Source organism: Melanerpes formicivorus, unplaced genomic scaffold (assembly GCF_026170545.1).
Source record: "Melanerpes formicivorus ecotype bairdi unplaced genomic scaffold, bMelFor1.0.p_v2 SCAF_5, whole genome shotgun sequence".
Classification (NCBI taxonomy): Eukaryota; Metazoa; Chordata; class Aves; order Piciformes; family Picidae; genus Melanerpes; species Melanerpes formicivorus.
The window spans coordinates 19,883,084-19,900,326 of NW_027142357.1; the positions used below are offsets into that span (position 1 = coordinate 19,883,084).

General features: G+C 36.2%; 2 long non-coding RNA genes across 3 annotated transcripts in view; both read left to right on the top strand.

The window, feature by feature from the left end:
• Nucleotides 1-13,841, top strand: part of LOC137441294 (uncharacterized) — a 74,616-nt gene extending 60,775 nt beyond the window's left edge. Inside the window, exons 4-5 of one of the 2 annotated variants that reach the window (XR_010987373.1) lie at nt 7,054-7,183; nt 13,679-13,841. This is a non-coding gene — a long non-coding RNA (uncharacterized lncRNA). Of the gene's footprint in view, nt 1-7,053; nt 8,771-13,678 lie in introns of those variants that run through there. The other variant, XR_010987372.1, reaches the window with a different exon arrangement.
• Nucleotides 8,787-12,898, top strand: LOC137441295 (uncharacterized). Its single transcript, XR_010987374.1, has 2 exons — nt 8,787-8,963; nt 10,290-12,898. It is a non-coding gene; the product is annotated as an uncharacterized lncRNA (long non-coding RNA).
• Nucleotides 13,842-17,243: the final 3,402 nt, after the last annotated feature.

Genomic DNA, 17,243 nt, shown 5'->3' on the forward strand with positions numbered 1-17,243 from the left:
TTGGTTTGCTTTTTTCTTTTAATCAAGCAGAAGTGATGATTTAGTAAGCATGAGCCTATTTCTGAGCTTCCTTGTTAGAAACAGTACTGGAACTCTATGATGAGGGATGCTATTCAAGAAACATGTGATAGGCATTTAGCTTTCTAAAATGTGCAGCATGTGAGATGAACCAAGGCGCAGTAATTGCAGTGCTTCCCAGGCCTTTTCATTTGAAGACTACCAATGCCTGTTGTGGCAAATCTCAGCTTGGCAGCTTTCCACACCTACTGCAATAAATGTCTCATCTCTCTTCATTGGATATACTTCCTCCCCTTTATTTCTCCCTCAAGCTCCACAGATTTCCTTTCTTTACCCTATTGCTTATACTGTTTATTTTCATAGGTCTGTTATTTACTTTAATAGGTCTATGTTATTTGCATTCATAATTCTCTGCTCAGTGCTTAAAGGAGAAAAGTACACCTTTGGCAACAAAGACATTTGCTTCAGCATATCTTTGCTTTAGATGGCATGATACTAGACTTCTGTGTGGCTTTTCTGTGACAGGAAGGCACTCAACTGAAATTTGCCATTCCATCTGTCCCCTGCCATGGTGAAGCACCCGCTGGCAGAGGCTCCCTGAGCTGTTACACCTAGCTCTTGGCATGGAAGAGCTCTGTGTGCTCCTCTTGATCTCAGAGCTGACTCAGGTGTCTTGCCATGCTTCACAAAGCTGTATCTTCTGCTTCTTTATAGAAAGGGAACTGCAAAGAGTAGCTGACCCATGGCCACAGGTTGTACACATTCTCCCTTCCTCAGGATATCAGCAAGCATTATCTGCAAGCATCTGACACTTTCCAGATCTCTTACTCCTTACAGTCTCTTCTCTCATTTTCCTTCCTCAGGGACATGATAGCAGCAAAATTTGTGCAGGTGCTGGAAAATATAGCTGGTGAAATAATGAAAATATATTCTGAATTTCCACATTTCCATTTTGTTGCCATTCTTTAATTTTATTTTTTTTTTTCAGTTTGAGTTCTCCCTTCCTACATGTGCCTTTTTCTTCTAATTAGGGTCTTTTTTGACATCTACAATTATTGCCGTTGTCCTGACTTCTATAAATCACTGATTCCCCACCATTTACCTAAAATGGTGGGTTACCCTTCCACAATTTCTAATTGTTTCTGAAAGTTGACTCTTATCCCCCTTATGAGGTGATCCTTTGTTTTCTTAGTCCACTTGGTAAAATCAATTTCCCTGGCAAAGCCATCTACTTAGCATACTCGTTTTAATGCTCAGATGAATCTATTTATATGTTAATAAGCTTCACTCCTCCTACCACCCAACTTAGGCATGGATGGTCTATTTTTCAGTACCAATGGGTGTTTCAAAAGGAATTAATCCATTGACTAAAGATAATATAAAATTAAATTACTATCTTGGTTACTCTTCACATCCTATAAAAAGAATGTAGAAACCTTTCTTTCATGCTCAGTATCCTTGCATCTCATCAGTGTTATTCAACATCTCAGAGCTGTTTGGAAAAGAGATCGTGCCTGTTGCCAGGTTTAAAGATACTTAACTGAATCCAATATCCCTCATCAAATGTTAGGTCTACTAAAGATTTTTGTATGGCTGTGTGTTACATAATGCTTAACAAGCATCTTGCACAGCTCACAGAGTTATTGTTTGGCCATCATGGAATGAGTTGGAATTATATTTCTCATTTCTTGGGCCAATTTATTACACTTATGTGGGAGAGTTTCTAATCTCAGTTATACTAAACTCAGTTTTAACACTCTGGATATTTGTCATGCCAAGATCAGATTTTGACTCACTGTTTTGTATTTGGTGCTCTTGTCATCCTCATTTCCTTTTCATTATGAGACTTTGTGACATAGTGAGAAATTGGTTATAAAATGGTATGTAATTGCTAATGTGTTTTATATTTCAATGCTTCTATTCGAAGTTACTTCTCATATAATTGCATGTGCAGCCCTTTGTTCAATGGGATTTGAATACTCCCATTTTTAGCCAGAAAACCTGGCTGAATCTATGTTATATTGTACACATTTTAAATTCCTTTTAATTATTAACACAAATAATTTGTTCTAAAATACACTGTGCCATAAGCGGCACGCTGTAAGAAATTGCTCTGGTTTGGGTGAGCAGATTTTATCCCTCCTTTACTGTAGATTATGCATGCCTTATCAGTGGGGAATAAGAAAAAAAGACCCACAAATGATTGCTTTTCCAACAACTAGAAAACTTTCCCCCCCATATAAGCACGTCTATCATGCAACTTACTGTTTGTTTAGTAACACACATTTCACTTTCTCCCGAGAAGTAGGACAATTTGACTCAAGTAACTAAGGTTGCCTCTTATTTTGGAAGCTTCTTTGACATTTAGTAAGTGAATAGACTTTCACTTAAGATTTCTGAACAGCATTCATTTTCCTTTGTCAGCAACAAAAGTAGAGTTAAAATGGAATTACCTTAGTTGTAAGATTTGCACCTTCTTCTTTAACCTAGTGTTTTCATGGAGGAAGCTGTTAATGGCAATCTGATTAACGGAATACATGGAATACTTCCTTCCAGCCCCTAGTTTCCAAGTATTGTTTGGGGTTTGTTTTCAAACGTAAAACATAGCTGCAGCAATTTACGCTCTTGTTTGTTTCCACACATAGAGAAACCCAAAAACAATCTAAACCAAACCTTCTCAAATTGGACTAAATACTACTCTGATTTGCAACCTAGAAATCAACATGAATAAAGAAGGAAGCCGAAAATAAGCTACCAACTGTGATCACGCTAAGTGACTAATCTCTTTGCTATGGTCTACTTTATCATCCATTTTCCTTATTTTTCATTTCCTTTGACTTTGTATCCAATTTATGACATTAACACATAAAAGTCTATCTACTACATCCAGGCTTTACAGTGTTGGCTTATCTTCTCAGTACTTTCCATGCAAGACAGCATGGAACAGCTAGAATGGACTGTTAGATTCGTCCTGCAGTTCACTTTGAACCCATGATAGGTCTGGCTAAGTCAGTGAGCAGTTGTAAAATTTTTCTCTAGGAGGGGGTACTTGCAAAGACAGCAGGGGAGATGAGTGATATTCTTCAAGAGATAAACATAGGTCTCCCAAACCTTCAAAGAAAGATATTATCCTATATGAAATAATTTTACAGTGCTCTGTTTAGTTAAATATCTCTTTCTGGAGTCTCTTGTAGAACATATTATTTTATTGCTACAATACTTACAGAGCATAATCATAGTTCTGCTTTCTCAGAAATGAAAAACTGAATAGCAGTAATTTCAATGGAATGCTGCAATGTTCAAGCTACTGAAAAAGTCCCAGGGGTTCAATGCCACACTTGGAGAGTGTTCCAGCCAGGCTGCAAGGCATGAGTGGGAATCTGTGATTCTTGTCTACACCAGTGGGCCAAGTGGAAAGTAGCAGCAATATGCATTGAAAGTGGAAAATAGCTTTCTTTTGAAAGCAGGATCCTTGTTCAGGCTGCTCAAGTATTTACTAGTGAAACAGTTCTTCAGTGGCAGACTACTCTGATATTTGTTTTTCAGTTTTGGTGGGTGTTTTTGGTTTTGTTTTTTTTGGTTGGTTTGGCTTAATTTGGTTTTGTTGGTTGTTTTATTTATTTTTTTTCTTACAATGAACCTCTTGTCTTTGGAAAATCCAGTTCTATTATTTAAAAAATATATATTAGGCACATAGAAGGTTTCAAGTAAAAACTGAAAATGATCCAAAAGTTTCTCAGTGGAAAGAAAAACATTTTTGGTTAATCTCTAGTCCTTGCCTCTTTTACCACTCTACAGCCAGTCTTAGAGTTACTAACAAAAAGAAATCTTTGTTAGGATGTAGTTCTGGTTGAAAATATGTCACAATATCTTCCTTCTAATTTTTTTATTCTTTGTAAAATTAATTTGCAGCTAAAGTCTCATTTATTACTTGCAAACAGATTGTAAGCTTTACATGTTTATCTATGTGAACATCAGTTCTCCACAAAAAGTTAAAAATAAATCATGCTGTAGCTTGTATTACTATTCCACTGTTTTTATGTTTTCTGTTATGGCACCTGAAAGCCCCAAAGTGACAAGGAAACAGAGAATAGATATAATCCCTCCCTTGGGGTTTGTGGTCTTCACACAACTTTGCAGGTTGATGCAAACATGCTCCTCTACAGTCCACAGTTTTGAGATCCAGGCCGGCTTCAAGGTTGAAAGGAGCAGCATTATTATAACCCATGTCAGTAAACATTGCTGAAAGGCAGCGCATGCTGCTGCAGGACACCTGCAGCATTCTCACTACACCTTTCAGGTGGGCTTATAGGTCTCCAAGAAAGGAAATATAGGTATAGCCTTGGTTTAAAATATGAGCCAGCAGACAAATATATAAAGACAGTTAACATCAAGGAAAGAAGGTAAAATAAGACAGCCTTGGTAGCGAAGCTGCTATCTGATTTCTGTCAGCACACCACAGTTAAGTTCAAAGAAGATATTTCAGAAAACAAGATAACTTCTTTTGTGGATGCCGACAAGTAGTTCTCGGACAGCATGTGGAGAAGCATAAATATGCTTCCTTGAAAATTAATCAGTTATGTGATGGAGACCACAATATAGTCAATCACAGTCTCCGGTGAAAGGCTGTAATCTTAAGGAAATCGAGGACACCAGGCAAGAGAACAGACACTGTATTACTAATGGACTACCAGCGGAGGAGGGCCATGATCAAAGCAATAGGTTGAGAGAATGACCCCTGCAGCAGCTTTCTGCATTTATCAAAGCTGGAGACAAGGATTTGGCATTGATTGGAAAGTTAGATAATGATACCTGATCAGTGAGGCTTAGCAATGAATTCAATATTCATTGACTTGTTTGGAAACAAAGGATATACTGCACAGGCACTGGCTTTGCCTCACCTGCCTGGTTAAATCAGACATACGAATGTTTTGCAAAACAGCCAAAGTAAACCTATTTTTCTGCAAAACACTTCAGCGTGGTTGTATGTATTACAGAAAGAAAAGAATTATTCAACAATTGAGAAAAGAATGGAGCAGGAGTTTAAAGAGATTAAGTACCTAGTTGTGGAGGAGGGTCACATGCTTGGATTGTTCCAATATCATACTGATGAAAAATCTAAAGATGTTGCTTCAGAGGTTTTTTTGGTTGGTTGACTGGAAATTTTGGGGGGAAAATTTATGGATGCCAGTGAGACATCATGGGTAAAAAGATTTCAAAGTTTAGTCCATATTATGTTTTAAAAAAGGATACAAATTATTCTGTTGTGCCATCTATAGCAATCAAATATGTATCAAGTAGCACCATTTCAGAAGGAAGCAATCCAAAGGAGTTGTCTGTATATATTTGTAATATGAAACAAATTAAATTTGTTTTGACATATTTCTCATGTGTATTTGATTGATAAAAAGCAAGGGTATTTCTAGATACTGCATTTATGTGAATGTTTGCAGTCTGATTTAAGAAAAAGTGCTCTAATAGCTGCTATGTTTAATATTTTAAAATATTGCCATTGATATAGTTGACTTGAAAGATGTGTTTGTGTACAGGTATGCACACACACATGCATACATATATATATTTATATAAAATTTGTTTTCAAACATTCATTTCAAGGATTAAAGTAAAATATTTAAAGACACTGCTATATGAATTGGTGTTTATTTTTAGATGTAGAAGTTTAAATGTAATGTTATTAAACTAACCCCTGTCTCAGTCTCCCCATCTCCTCACTCCCCTCCTGTTATGAAGCCACAACAGAAATTTCTGAATTCAGTTTTTAGTTTTCCTATCTTTTCTGGAATCTGACCAGTGAGACTTAAAGTATCAGAGTAAAACACAATAGTAAAAAGATGCTGCAAACATATATGAAATAAGGAGCTGTGCTAATACGTGCTAGTGTAAAGTGAGTTTAGTCAAGCCCTCCTTTAAGGAGTTTGAAAGTATTTATCACTATATGGAAATACATGTAATTTCCATATGCAAATTCTTTTATTAAAAAGATTGAGTTCTCCATCCTGTAATTGGCTTTGGCCAACAAGCAACATGCTAACAATGAATTTCATCTCCTTTTATAGCACATCTGCTAGTAGTGGATGACAGTCAACTGTCAGAAATGATATCCCAAGAACTGGCACAAAATCAGGGGTTTTATTCCCCTTGGTTTCATTCATTTCCTGCCAGTTGAAAATCACAGCCTCCTAAAAATGGTATCAGTTCATACTGGCCCTCAGAACAGAGTGGAGTTATTATAGTTTAAGAAGATGAAGGTATTTTAAAGTGAATTAATAGGATTTGTTAGAAAAGGAATTAATAGATTACTTAGTACAATCTCGGAATTTTCTGCTCTTTAACTAAGGATGTACAACTGTCTACACAATTCAAATTAAAAAATGCACCAGGGAAAAAATGTTTCAGAAACAAGGTGGTCAATGTGTATTGCCACTCCTCAGAAAATATGAAAATAATCTGGTCCTGCAGCATTCTGTTTGAAATGACAACTTTATATCAGTTGTTCTAAAAGGCATAGAAATAATTTCAAGCTGGATAATACAAAAGGCAAGAAAAATAACAAACTTACTGAGTTTTTCTCTTTTGACTTTTTTTTTAATGTACAAGAATATTATTTATATAAAGGATGTCAAAATAAAGGCAGTTGTATGGCAAAAATATGGAAGTAAATAATGCCCAGACTTTCTTGGAAACAAGCAGATCATACAGCTATCTGCAATGACTGCAAAATATTCACTCCAAAAATGAACTTTATAAGAAATCCAACATATATTGTACTTAGTACTACTCACTATTTCTCCATGTGATATTTTAAAAATGTGGTATATAGTGAACAATGGGAAAGTCAAAAAAGCTACTGTTCTTTTTGGTTTTAAAATGATCCAGAATTTCCCTGCTGTTGTTCTTTTAGTAAGAGTAATATTCACAGATATTTCTTGGTTGTTCTTGAATTAAAGTATTCTAATATTGACAGAAGAATTTAGAAATAATGTTTTCTTTCTTATGTTTTTTGTTTTTCTGTAGAATAAGGTGTTAATCACCATGCTGGACTCCAAGGTGTGCTGAAGAAGCCCTCAATGTATTTCTTTACCACCTTCTGCAACACGTGTATGTGAACAATTGTTACTGGCATGGAAATGCAGTTCATGGGAAAGTAAGTGAAAACAGAAGTCCTCTACTGATGTTTGTTTTGCTGCTGTTGACATCAAACTAATAAAAGTTTTCAAAGTCTGTCTTTGATGAATCTGATGAATCGCTGGAGCCACAGATGGAGGAGCCACACTGGTATCTTTACAACACACTAAATGGTGATTCCCTTTCCCCATCATCTGACTGAAATCATGGGCTGGTATGTACACGATGTTACTCAATGAAAGTATAAAAATCTAGGTTTTCCTTCTAACATTGGTTCTCAGATTGCAGGCCTTTTTTCTACACTTGTACCAGTACTATATACATGAAATAATTCCATACCACTCAAATATGTTGATTTTTATGTAAATTCAGATATTCAGGTAAAAATATTTCAATATTTACTTGAAGTGGCTTTTAAATATTTCAGAAATAAACCTGTGGCAAAATACTAGCAATAATACCTGTTTGTGTAGCTCTGTTACCTGTAGTATGCTTGGGAAGTATGACTTGGCCTGACTTACCCTCATTTTTGAGGATGTTCTAATAACCTTTGAGCTGAACTGAATTGCAGACACAGATGGTAGGGTGATGACCTCACCCTGTGGTCTAGACAAGCTAATGAAATGACTGCATAAGACAAAGAAGCTTTCAGAATAGGATAAATTACAGATTTTGGTGAAACTATGTGGTATATAATGAATTTATATGAGGAATTTAAGTATATTCTGTAGAATCATAGTTTTCAATGAGATGTCATGAGGCCACACTGATGGCTTCACCTGCTGGATGAAACACAGGACTGAACAGTTCTTCACTCTTAACTACAGAAACCATGAATCTGCTCCTTATTCCATAAACCCAGCAAAGACAAGCCAGAAATACCTATTGGCTTTAAATCTAGTCTAAATGCTTTCCTTTGCAAGAGTATTTTCCAAAACTTTTTTCCCCTAAGTAGCAAAATGATGGATAAAACTAACTGCCATTGGAAGATGGTAATTATTTTTTTTCTGATTAAAGTTTTTCTTAACAGTTAATCATAAAAAAAATATTCTTATTCTGAATGGAAAATTCCCTATTTTGTATTGCTAATTAAATTAATTCTAAAGTAAGAGAGAAATGTTTTCTGATTGTTTTTGTCCTGGTTCCTAGCTTAGGACTTGAAGCATGAGAAGCAACCCACAGAGATGTGAAGTTAGGGTTAAGATTACAAGGTGCAGAAAATGTAGCAAAGGCCATGGTTTTGATTGATTGCAGGTTTTTTTCACTGAACATCATAATGACGTTTGGGGACTAGGTATTTTTGCACTGACTTGAAGGAGCTTTGAGTTGTAGTAGCTTATTTTAAAGAGGAAACAAAGAATTCCTCTGTCTTTTTATATAAGCCAGCTATGTAAGTGCAAAAGAAACTTTGTACCAACTCTTACTACTATAAGCTTTTCTTACTTAGGAATAAGCTAAGGTAAAAAAGGAACAAGCTATGTAGCCCTCACTGAGTGACATCTAATAAAGGGTTTATATTTCACTATGATAACTATAAAACAAATTTAAAGAGGGTACTTTTCTCTATTCTTGCACTCCCATCCTATACCTTTTCTAACTTTCCATATGCCGCAGAAAGGAAGGGTCAGAATTCTCCTTAACGTCTATGAGTGTGGTTCCAGTGTTGGCAGAGCCATGCACATTCCCATTACCTGAGATGGGTGTGAAGGAAACTACCTACACCAAGCATAAGCAGCACAGTCTCAGTTGGTGGAATGTGAACCAAGTCTTTGTGGCACATAGAGGAGCACTACCACATGGTGAGGCCAAACCTGCAGAGTGTAATTCTAGTAGAGTTATGTTTGAATGTGTAAAGTTTAATGTAGATTGAATGATAAGTAAATCAACTTTGTTTATTAGTACATCATGGCATATTGCCATTTATTTCAACTTCTTTGACACATGACATGCCTTTTGTGTTTTTTCAGACATGCTTGAAAGATGCTATTTTTGGAATATTTTTCAAGGGTTTTTCTATGTTTATGGAACTGATTCTTGTATTTCTCCTGAAAATCTGGGTAATAAGACCTTTGTGTACAAAGGCTTGTGTACAAGGCTCTCAACAAAGAAAAAAAAGATTGAATTACTAAAAGTAAACCAACCCAGAAATTACCCTGCATAGGTTTTATTAATTTAAAATTCTGACTTTAAGCTGTACTGGGGAGCCTTTTGGCTGGGAAAATAAATACTGAAAAATAATAGTAAGAGAAAAACTCCTAATTCCTAAACAATTAAAGCACAAGTAGACAGGTTATTAAGCTTTTATTACTGCAGACCTGAATGTTGCCTAGTCTGCATCTCTGAAGTAATTTTGGGAAGAAACTTAGGAGCTATGGAGCAAGAAATATCTTTTGGCTCTTATCTATATTAAGAAATGTATGTAAGAAATATATTAAAAAACTACTTTAAAATGCTCAGTAGTTTGGAATGTCAGCTTGAGCACTGGGGAATGACTTGGTGGAAAGGTTCACAGCCAAAATCACCCAGCCAAAATCAATGCTTCCAAAGCAGGCTTTCCAGAGGCATGCCAGGTTGTTTTGTGACCTGGAAATGGGGCATATTAGCAACATACAAGGACTTGCTTTTTGCTGGTAGGTCTAGGTATGGAAACAGGCACTTCCAAAGTCTCATTAGGATACCAGTCTTTGTAAAGATGTGAATAAAAGACTAGCATAATTTACTTTGCCATCAGGCTTTACCACAAGGCTATGCTCTCCAGTTCCCTGGTGTTTGGTACATTAATATACACCTAGAACTAGAGGTACAATACGTGTCAGAGCTAGATTGTGCCTCAAGGCTAATACTCTGTTAATTCTATTGTCATTACTATTACGTCTTGTGATGTTTTGCTGTACTCATCTACTCACCCCATAAGACATCCATGTGAGCAGCTCTGTGGTTTTATTTTCATGCTTAACTCAAGCTGCTGTAATCAGCTTTTCTGTAACCTAAACTGCAGTTGTTATGACCATATTAAAGTACAACTTTTCAGGCTCAGCCTGTAACTCTGCTATTAGAGGTTTAAACCTAAGTGTGGAGAAAGTTTATAGTGAAAGTGAAGCTTTCCTTCATTTCCTATAATTCAGCATAACCTTACTTGAGAATCACCTGGATTTGTTTCTCATAATGTGACATTTGAGACCTGCCTGCCAAGTGCCAGTGGAAGGCTGCGGACTTGCCATCTTGGCATTAGAGGTGATATCGCAGTGATGGTAAACCACTGCCTCAGTGCTGGGTTGGAGGCAAAGATACACCAAGTGAGTATGTGGAATGGTTAAGGATTCTACTAACTAACCTCATCAAAAGCTCATTCATTTCAGAGAGAAGGTGTTTTTCTCAATTACTTCAGCATAGTTTAGATTAATTCCTAAGACATTTTTCTTGTTTTAAATGTTAATGGAAACACAAAGTATGATGCTGTACAGAGGTATAACATGCAGGAACAGAATCCTCTGAAGTCAGCAGCTTGCTTTATGGCCGCTGGTAGTACTACATTACTACTTAAATAGAAATACAGGAACAATGCTTTATCCCATATATGGGTACATCCTCATTAACTTCTGCTGTAAGAATAACACTAAGAATGATACAGGAGCAATCTCTTTTAACAGTTTATTTCTAAAGCACGTTTAGTTGAGGATCCCTCAGTTTAGTAGTTAGCTGTCAATGGTACTTTCCATATTAAAAAGTCACTGTGAATAGCCTCTCATTTTTCTAGTCCAAAAATAAAAAGTGCAAAACAAGCTGGCAGCTTTGCAGTCAGAAAACCTAGGAACCAAATTCAGAAATAGCTCCAGTTGTGATGCCTAGGAAATCAGCCAGAGGGTTTCAACCCTTATGAAATTAGAAGCTTCACCCTACCACAAAAATGAACAGATTCTTTGTTTATCTTGCCAGAGAGCACTAATACAAATCTTAAATGTCTAATTGAATCAATGTACTGTCAAAGTGAATCCCTTAGTAGTAGTTGCTGAAACAGTGGCAATCCAGCAGTTGCTAATGACCTTCTTAAAGCTATTCTAAAATTGACACTTGAAGGCAAAGGTCGGATTTTTGAATAGGCGGTTGGCAGGTCTTTCTCCAGTACAGCTGTACTTAATGACTTCTATTCATGAGGCACTATTTTTTTTCAGTTGTCTTAGAGTAGCACAAAACTTTGTGATTGTTTCTGATATATCATTTTTTTGCCTGTATTTGGGAAATTCATGTTTCTTTTTTCCATTTGCTTTAGGGCTTATAGTAGGAAGTATTGCAGTCATAAGTTTGCTATTTCTTGATACATCTGGACAACATATTATTGGATTCAAATGCTAAATTGAAAGTGAAGGCAAAAAAGGTTTGGTTCCAGTGAACTGCATTTTTTTCTTAAAAAAACCCAACAAAACACCAAAACTGGTTTCTCTTAATGCAAAACATTTTCTCTAGCCCAATATTTCACTTTTTAGTTATTTTGTCCTCTAAAATATTTTTAAGGGAGGAGTTTATTTTCAAAAATAAAAATGGCATGCTTTGGTTTGGAAGCATCAAAATAAACAAATAAACTCTAAATTTGACTTATTTTCACCATTAAAACTATTATACAGGTTCATAAATTTGGAAAATTATCGATCTGAAAGATCTTATCTATAATTGATCTGAAAGTGTTGATGTGAATTTAGTATTTGCATAAAATGCCTTTTTAATGTCTTTCATTCACATTTCCAACATAACTGTAGACACATGTAGTAGAGGGGAACTGATTCTTATTTTTTGTCTACATAAGGCTTGCAAAATGCACATTTCCTAATATATTGCAAGGAATGATCATGGAAATTGTCCTGGTAGATAGCAAGTTAAACTGATTTTCTCTTTGTTGTGCAATTCATACCATAAACATAAATTCTATGTCCTGTTTTATCTCATGCTTTTGGTTTCATTTTATTTGACACAATTATCATTCAGACTTTCCTATTTATAAAATAACTTAATTTTTTAAGCTTGAGTTGCTTCATAGTTTTTTTCTGGTTTTATAACATGGTTTATTTTATATATATTCTAATCCTTGATGGTGCCAAGCAATACTCAAACTGGCAAAATGCTGCCTTATTTATTGGAAATTATTTATAATTGAAGGAAATAGCTCATTTATGTGCAAGATCATGCTTCTCCTTTCTGTTTTGCATAACATGACCATTAGTCTGATATAAAAGATATTCAGTTATAATGCTTCTGGTTTGCTTTGAAACAGTATTGGTTTAGTTTTATTTTGTAATCTAAACTCTAGTGTCTGTATACTTGTCTGCTTGCTTATGTGCAGCTACATATTTTTTAAAAGACCAGGGAATCTGAATATTAAAATTAAGATGCCTTATAAGGACTTAATTGTCTCATAACTCAGAAATGCATTCATGTGTTCTGTATACATAGTAGGTGTAACTGTGATACAGACATTGTATTGTGTTTTAGATAATGAAATAACATAGATGTATAAAATTATTCTTTTTTTTTAATGTAATCAGAGTCACATGTCAACAGGATTTATTTCACAAGATTTTCATAGCATTCCTGATTATCATTCAGATCTGAGATTGCACTTTTTCTATATAGAAACACTTTGGGGTTTGTATAAGCCTGCTTGGTCAGACAGAAACTAGCACATCATAATAAGAAATTGTGCTGTGAGCTACAGAATTAAAGAAACTAATTACCCTCCCAACATGTGTCTCTTGGTTGACTGACTCTATTTTTTTTTAAAAAAGCAACCTCAAAATAAGGCTTTTCCTGTGACTAATACATTAATCAGGTTTCATCAGGGTTGTACGGAGTTATCTAGTGGCTTATAAGGGGTGATGTCTTGCTGTAACCGTTCCCTTGACTGATCTTGCAAGGTCTTTCCTTTTCCTCACTCTCTCCAGCTGCCTATTTTTTACAAAACTGGTAGGAACACAGTTATTGTTGAAAACTCTCAGCCTGTGTCAAATCTGGTCAAACCAGTTGGCCAGTTTTCAAATGTGCTTGCAGAGTAGGAGACACTCAGAAGCACACAGAGACAGTATGACGGTGTAAGTTTTCTTGCACTGAAAATCAGTAAAATCAACAAAAGTCACAAGCTTTAGTTCCTAAAATCCTGTAAATTGTACAAAGCTATGTCAACAGTACCCGAGTTATGAGGCTGAAAAATGCAATGACGGAGTTTTCTGTTCCAACAGCTTTTGGTGTGATGTCCTTATTATGATTTCCCGCCTCTCTGTCATGGCAACATCTGCTTACTGTGCTAGAGAAATCCAAGCATGGTCTTCAACTGCCTTTCCGCACAATTCTACAACGTGGTTATTTCTTTCCTCTCCTGTTCTTTTTCTTTCATAAATTTACCAATGTGTCAAGTGGCTTTGATGATTTGGACACTTCAGGAATGGTGCTGCTGAACTGACAAATGTTTCAAGTGTCTTCTATTCAGCCTTCCTGGTAATAAAGACTTTTTTGTCTTTTGATGCAGCTTTGAAGGACAACTGCCAATATTTTACCTTGAGGCCCAGGAGATTCTGGAGACACAAGAGATGTCACCATAAGAGACATTTCTCAAGACATAAGATAACATCTTCTAATGTTATCTCCAACATGTCTAGGAGATATAATATCATTACTGAAGGTTATTAGAAGATGTGTAAGTAATGTGTTTATTGGTGGACTTGGCTGTGCTAGGTTAATGGTTGGACTTGATGATCTCAAAGGTCTTTTCACAGAATCACAGAATGATAGAGGTTGGAAGGGACCTCCAGAGATCGAGTCCAATACCCCTGCCAAAAGCAGGGTAGTCTACATAGGAATGCATCCAGGCAGGTTTTGAAGTCTCCAGAGAAGGAGACCCCACAACCAACATATGGATTCTATGATTCTATGTAAGGAGCCCTTCTTAGTCTGTAAAGATGTGTGCTGGCAGGCCAGCTGCACTTAATGTAGGTTTTAGTGATGTTTCACCAACTTCATTTAACATTTGTGGTTCTGAGGCCAGAATATGTGGTCAGGGTACTAATTCACAGCATTTCTGGGAAATAGCATCCTGGGTGGTCTTTGGAAGGAAGTGATAGATCTAGTAGGACCTATCTCTTAGTGAACAAGCAGCAAAGGAAATACTTATTTATTAAAGTTAATCCATCAAGATGGATGCTGATGCATTATTTGCCATAGTGGGCCCTCCCCTGATCTTTGCATGACAGACATGTTTGGGAACAAGAGAGGGCATCTCTTCTTTGCTGTAGATGCTTCTGTTTCTAAAATTCCATTTCACAGCCCACATTTAAAGTTTGCTGTGGCCATAAGTATTACTGTAACTGCAGAGAACCAGACAAACTGAGGATATGAGCATGTCTGAGGCCTTATTAATAGCACTACTCAGTATCAGAGTTTTCTAACTGAAGTTTGCTTCAACAATATAGTTGTTTTATTTACTTGCACTAAAAAAAATATATATTTTAAGGTTTGTACTAATAGTAGTGCTACTTAGTGGATACAGATTTCATAATAGGCCTACAAAATACATCCTTCTCCAGTAAGCAAAACTCTATTCAAAGGGCTTTTTTCTTTATTACTTGGCTCAGCTGACCATGAAATGGGAGACTACAGGAGGCTCAGAGATGGCAACAGCAGAATAAACCAAAAATACCTCTGCAGAATTGTTGCTAACTATTTCAACTTGAACTACTAATTTTTACCAACTGCTTTTTGAATGTTCTGGAGAGCATTTGGAAGAGAAACAAAACCTGGATCAGGCACCAACTTACCCAAAACACTGTTGCTCAAATTTTAGACATTAAAATAAATACTGAACATATATATCACCATATACAATGGCAAAGAGAGATATAATGATGTCCCAGGCTTCCTTCGTGGTGCTACTGGCATGCGGTACAGTAATCACCACATTATCCATCACAATTTGATTGGAACTGAGTCAAATTTAATTAGCTCCTGTCTTTAGAACAGTTCTTCATGCACAGCGCTGTAGTCTTTAATGTCCTGATCTGCAACTGCAATGTTCTAACAAAATGCAAGCTGTTAGGAGAATCCCATTCTGAAACCTGCCCTAGTTTACCATTATATACTGTAACTCCCGCATTAGTCATAATCCAGCTTTTGCTTGTCACTTTCTTCTAGGATATCATTATGTTCTTATTCCACAAGGAGATGTGATTTTGTCTCATGCAGGCTTCTTCAGCTCAGCTGATCAGCAACTTTAAGAATGTTTAACTGTTACACTGGCTGTTGAGCTCTCCTTACCCTGGGAAGCACTTACACCTCCACTGTGTTCTGCACCACCAGTTGTAGGGATCAGGAAAGTACCAATGGAAAGAAAGGGACACTTAACTTACCATCCAACACCATTCAGAATGGCTTGAGCAAAAATTTTTGAGTTAAAGTATGATGATACCAGGTTCAAATTTGTTTGGTGTACAACGTATACTTAATGGTTTCTTATGCTCACCTTAAATGAACAGCAGCAATTGAACCCACCAGTATCAATAAATATTAACCCAGACCACTAACAACATGCCCCATTTTTTGCTACATTAATCGTTCAACTGAAGTCTAAAAGGATGGCTGTCCCTACACGCTGAAAGAATATAAACCATTTGAGAAATAAGGTTATCTAAACGCATCTATTTACAGAATTCTTCCTCACAGAATTTTACACCAATAATAGAATATTCCTCTCATCCAGATCTCTTAAGTGTCTTTTTCCTTGCTCACTTCTGGTTTAGATATTCTTTTGATGGGAACTTCTGTTGTTCCTCTGTCAGTGTTGCCTCTAAACCATAAGCACAGGCATGTGTGTGCAATAGGAAAGGGATTTTGAAAAGTTAAGCCAAGACAACAGTAGTCACATCAATATTGTTCCATGCAGAATATGCTTAATCACTCTCTGGTGACCACTAAAATGGATTCCTCTTTTGCATATATGATAAACTCTAACTCAGTGTCAATTTGAACAACTGGGTTTGCAGAAGTGCCCTCAATTTTATTTTTGTCTTGGAAATACTTTCTTCTTTGTCTGTGTCTATTAGATCCAGGGGTTCATATATTTAAACTGCAACACTGATTCCTTTTATCCCCAAGATTTTGTGCTGACAAGGTCCCCCTTGAAACTCCTGGGTTTTAAATAAGTTTTGCTTATTAAACTTGTTGCAATAAGTTTTGCTTAGTGCAAATTACTCGCTTACTCACCATTGTTGCACCGTCTTTCAAGGAAACTACCACAGACTGAATGTGCAAGACACCCTGCTTGGGTTTTATTGCAGTTATTCACTATGATGAAATCATAAACTATGTCACTTTCCCAGACTCCTTACTCAAATTCCAGAGGTCTTTTGGAATTCTTTTAATCATGGCTTCTGTAAGCAATTCTAATATTTCTTTCTCATCAGCTCACTTAGAATGCAATTCAGTCTTTCCTCTTTAGAAACCAATTAAGCCTCAAAAATACTGTCCCTCTCAAGCAGCACAGCTAGCCAAAATAACCTACGTATCTTCCTGGTTAGGAAATTGTAAGAAAATAAAGATTTTTTTTAATGCAATTAAATCTGTTTTTGAGATCTGTAATTACAATTCCTGTTTTCTGAAGTATGGGAGAAATCAAAACAAAAGCATATCTTCCTGCTCCAGCCTCTTTTAGCCAATGCCCAGTACAAAGGCCTCAGTTTTCTGGGCATGCTTTAGAGCTGCTTTGGGCTTTGTTATTATGTGGTTCCTGAGCTCTGCCTTTGTTTTCTTTGAACAATCTCCTATGTACTGCCAGGCAGAACGTCCTCTGCCCACAGTGTTCAAACAGCTGAACCACCACGAATTTACCTTTGGTTTGTGAAGGAAACATTTGTTTAGTATTTTTTTACAGACCTGTTTGTTGAAAGATGGTAAATCCTGCAATTTCAATCCAACCTGCAGACACCATATGAAGGACTATCTCAGGAGAATGTGGGATAAAGATCACTGCTACTTGTTCTAGATAAGACTTATGTGTTTTCAAAACAAGCAACATTTGTTGTTCTGAAACTATGGGTATTAAA